Source organism: Mus caroli, chromosome X (genome assembly GCF_900094665.2).
Source record: "Mus caroli chromosome X, CAROLI_EIJ_v1.1, whole genome shotgun sequence".
In the NCBI taxonomy this organism is placed as follows: Eukaryota; Metazoa; Chordata; class Mammalia; order Rodentia; family Muridae; genus Mus; species Mus caroli.
Window position 1 is genome coordinate 113,491,980 of NC_034589.1, and position 5,355 is coordinate 113,497,334.

The following is a 5,355-nucleotide window of genomic DNA, read 5'->3' on the forward strand; positions in this document are numbered from 1 at the left end:
GGCTCCTGTGCAGGGCGGGCCACTGTCCTCAGGCTGGGAGGGTGCTGGATGTCTGAAGCCCCAAAAGGGTGCTACCTCAGCAGCTCTGTGGCTCCCACCAGTCCCAGAAGCTGTCTGCCTCTGTGGTGCACACTCTCACCTGTGCGGACTAAGTTCCTAAGTTTGGCGGAGTCCAGGAACCCATTTCTGCACATCTTGTAGGCAGGAAAAGGATGTTTGTTAAAGGTTTTGTAGCTGGGTTGTTTTCCTCATCCTTCCATTAGAAGTCTTCCCTAGTTAAAGGATTTGGCCGTTTCAGTTTCATGTTTTCTATTGCTAGTATTCTTAGCTAGGGTTACCCTCATAGATTACTGGGAGTTTACATGCCTTAGGATTCTTTTTCATCTTAGAGATTTAACACACATACACACACACACACACACACACACACACACACACACCAATTACAGTTCTCTCTTCCTAAACATGAATTCTCCTACTCCCTTCCTACCTACTCGCCTTTCATTCACCCCAATTTCTACCTTATTTTTCCTTCTCAGTAATATTCAAGTATTCTTCATGGGGCCCTCCTTGTTAAATACCTTCCTTAGGTCTGTGGATATCTTTGAATTTTCTCTGGTTATATGCCACTTTATGGTTAATATACATATAAAAATGAGTAAATACCATGCATTTCTTTCTAGATCTGGGTTACCTCACTCAGGATGATATTTTCTAGTTCCATCCATTTGCCTGCGAATTTTATAATGTCTTTGTATTTATCCATTTATCTATTCTTCAGGTGAGGGACATCTAGTTTGTTTTTGGGTTCTTGTTATTATGAGTAAAGCTGTAGTGAACATAGTTGAGCAACCGAACTTGTAGTATGGTAGAACAAGTTTTGAGTTTATGCACAGGAGTGGTCAGGATTAATCTTGAGGTTGAACTATTCTAAATTTTCTTAAAACTGCCAAATTTATTTCCAAAGTAGTTGTCCAAGTTTGCACTCCCACCAACAATGGAAGAGTGTTCCCTTGTTCCACCTCCTTGCCAGCATGAGCTTTCACTTGAGGTTTTCATCTTAACCATTTGGATGGGTGCAAGATGGAATTTCCATTATTTTGATTTGCATTTACCTGGTGACTAAGGATGTTGTGCATTCCTTTAAATGCTTCCAATATATTAGAGATTCCTCTTTTGATAATTCTCTGTTTAGGTCTGAAGCCCATTTTAATTGTGTTATTTGGTTTATTGATATCTTATATCTTGAGTTATTTATATACTTTGGATATCAGCCCTCTGTCAGATGTAGGATTAAAGATCTTTTCCCATTCTGTATGCTGTTATTTTGTACTATTGATGATGTCATTCGCCTTACAGAAACAGAAAGTTTGAAGTTTCATGAGATTCTGTTTATTAATTGTTGATCTTAGTACCTGAGCTCGTGGTTTTCTGTTAAGGACATTATCTCCTGTCCCAATCACTTCAAGGCTATTCCCCACTTCCTCTTCTATCTGATTTAGTGTATTTGGTTTTATGTTAAGGTCTTTGATCAATGTGAACTTGAGTTTTGTGCAGGGTGATAAATATGCAATTATTTGTTTTATTCTACATGCAGACATTCAGTTAGACCAGCATCAATTTGTTGAAGATGTTTTCTTTTTTCCATTGTACAGCTTTGTTTATTTTGTCAAACATCAAGTGTATATGTTTTCTTCTGAATCTTTGATTCAGTTCCATCAATCAACCTGTTTGTTTTTATAACAATACCATGGGTTTTAATTACTATTGCTCTATAGTACAACTTGAAATTAGGGATGGTAATACTTCCAGAAGTGCAGAAGTTTTTTGGTTTTTTGTTTGTTTGTTTGTTTGTTTGTTTGTTTGTTTGTTTTGTACAGGATTATTTTAGCTATCCTGTGGGACCCTATAAAAAATTTGCCTTCCTTATTATGGTGCCTATTGGTATTGTGTTTATTGATGTCTTGTTTATAGAGGCCTTTCCATGACATTATTTTTCACAAAAGGCATGTTTGTGTCCCAGCTTTTAAAATCTTCCTGTCCCTTCTTCAGAAACAGTCTATGAGCCATAGATTCAGGTGCTATGAGGTTGAAGTATCCAGAAGGGCTGGATTCTCCACAGTTCATGAATCTATATATTATGTTCACTTGTGGTTTTCAGTGATGGTCTCCACATGCTATGCAGACAGGATTTTATTGAGGAGTGCTAGCTACATATGTAGGCATTAATATTACATTCAGAATATAGTTATATATTGTGCTGGTCTAGCACAGTGGTGGTAGTTGATTCTTTTCCAATGCCAATAATTTCATTAGCTCTGGGAAGCTTGCTAGGTTTTCACCACCAGACATGATTGTCCTATTGCATGATGCTTAAGTCAATTCATGGTGCTCTTGAGTTTCAGAAACTTATGAGTGCCACTGATTGTGCTTTTATTAATATCTTTCAATGTTGATTATTGTTTTGGTTCAGATGTGCTACAGTTAGATAGGATTATTGATTGCTTCCATCACATGGCATCTTGCACACTGTTTTCTGGAACCAGAAAAGTTTAATATGTAAACAAATGCCTTAGTTTCATTCCATATTAGTGAGACAAAATACCTGGAAGAAAGCAACTTAAGAAAGAAAGTACTAAATAAGTTCATGATATGAGGTTACAATAGATTCACAAAAAGAAGTCCTGGTAACAGTAACTAAAGCCACATTTATAGTCAAGATCATAGAACAATAAACTAACATATGCATGCTTGTGCTTCATTAGTATAGAGTTCAGAATCCAAATCCTTGGCATGGTACTGTCAGGTCCTAGGATAAGATGATGTGCATAACATTCAACTTAATTCAAGGCAATTCTTCATTCAAACTTCTTTATTAGGCTATTCTGGATTGTTTTACATAAGAAGGTAACATCAAGGATGATGAATGTCACAATGAATTAGAATTACATATATTCAACTGTAAGAAAAAAGCCAACATTTAACAAATAAATTTTATCCAATAATACCATCTATTAAAATTAAAAGTGAAAAAAATCCTAGATAAACAAAAATTGTAATGTAAAGATGAAACCATGAAGTTTTCTTTACATTTTGAAAGACTCCCCAGAGTATAAGTTGGATCCACCTTACAAAGGATTATCAGTTTTTTTGAAATGTACTTCTTAGGTGTACTTGCTGAAAAATATAAAGTATGTAAATGTTAATCACAAGATCTTGTACTAAAGGATTCTCTAAATGCAAAAGAAATGTATGTGTATGTATCAGCATTAATTAGAGTCAGTTACTTTTGTGCCCCATTTATTTGAATTTAGTTGAGATTCATAACCAGTAAAGACATATAGGAACATGGACCTTTATAATTATCTTTGCCATCTATGTTACTTAAGACAGAGTACATATTTTTCTCCTCGTATTTTCATCTAATTGGCTGAAAAACTTCTGGGGATTCTCTCTCCTTTCCATGCTAGAGGAGACCTCTGGTTATACAAATGCATGCCCATGTCCAATATTTAGTTTCTGTGGATTTAAGCTCAAGTTTCTACAGTTTCATGGCAAGTATTTCCCATTGAGCCATATCTCTAGCCCCTGAGTCTCTGTTATTTTTATTTCAAATATTTACTTGTATTCATGTGCAAAAATTTAAAAACACTGTCATCATTCACCAAGCACACATGTACAAAAGAGAAAATTAAATGAAATATTATGTATAAATTTAAATGATAGCAATTTTTTGAATTTAATAAAATTTTATTTTAACCTAATTATTTCATGATTATTATCTAACATAGATATTTCAAATTCATTTAATTAATCAATAGCTGTACCTAAAAATTAAGGAAATGAGGAGACATTAATAGACAATTTTTATATCTAAAACTTTAAATTATTTTATTTTACTCTATTAATTCAATTTTGTGGACACCAAAACACACACATAAAATCATCATTCCACATTTATGCTTTGAGTGGGTCAAAAAATGTATGAAGGAATCCAAACATCTTATAAAACTCTAGAGATTGCATTATCCACTTTACAATTAAACCAATTCTGTGGTCCTTTTTATAGGACTGTATTATAGAATTGCTGCTTCTTTTATTTGTGAGTAATAAGTTTAATATTTTCAACTCTTTCCAAGTTAGGTTTTAAATCTGATCCCTACATTTAAAATATTTCAAAGACTGGACAAATATTTCAGTGAGAATATCATTTGCCATGAAATATGAGGATCTGAGATTGAATTTCCATTATCCAATAATATGCCCCCTCCCCTCCAAAAAACCTACCAAAAGAAAACAAGAAACAAAAAAGTGCTAGGCATACCCACCCAAAGAAAAACCTAACAAAGGAAAACAAAGAAACAAAATGCTAGGCATGCTTGAAAGGCCAGGTGATCCAAAGAGTTCACTGGCCAGTCAGCCCAAGAGAAGCAGTGAGGCACCCATTCAATGAGAGACCCTGTCTCAAGATACTAAATTAGAAAGTAATAGAAAGTGACACTTTTGCTCTGACCTAGGAATGAATGTCTGCAAACACAACAATTCCACATGCAGATGTATTTTATGCACAAAGCACACTTCATATATACAAAACAATAAAATTTAAAAGTTAAAATATAGCAAAGTATATGTCTACAAAGACAGTGTTTATTGCATCCTGTACTATTTCATCAGAACTATTTTGAACTAAAGCCAAACAGAAATTAATTATAACGCATTTATTTTTTTGATATTTAGTAAACACTCATTGCTATTTCTATACTGATATACAATAAAACTCATTCTGTATAGTTCCATACACCCTGAAAAATGCTTCATGTATCTACTGTCATCTTAGCACAGTGATAACATCAGTAATAGAGTTTCTTTCTGCTGCCTCTGTTAGTCAAGACTTCCTTCATTCCCAAGACCTGGAAAGCATTGACAAGCTTATCATCCCCATAATCTTAATCTTTGCATAAGAATATGTAATTCACCCCACACATATTATAGACTGCTAATTCCATCCTTTTTTTTTTTTAACCTTAATTTTCACTCATGCACTTTTATTCCTTTCCTATTGGGATTTCTCATCTACTATGCATATAATTTAATAGTCAAAAAAGTAATCTGAAGATAGGTTTATTCAGTTTTTTTTAAATCTTTTCATTTCTTATAGTGCCTTTTCCCCAACCACTCATCCCCTCCTTGCTCTTTATGTGACTTTAGGAATATTTCCTGATAATTGAACACTAGTAAAGACGCTAGAATTCTCCAATGTATTTAAACAGACTGCCAACTTTTCAGTTAGATATGACGTACTTTATATAGATGATAATAAAAAATATTTTGTTTTGTTTTCTGTACCCTGACAGC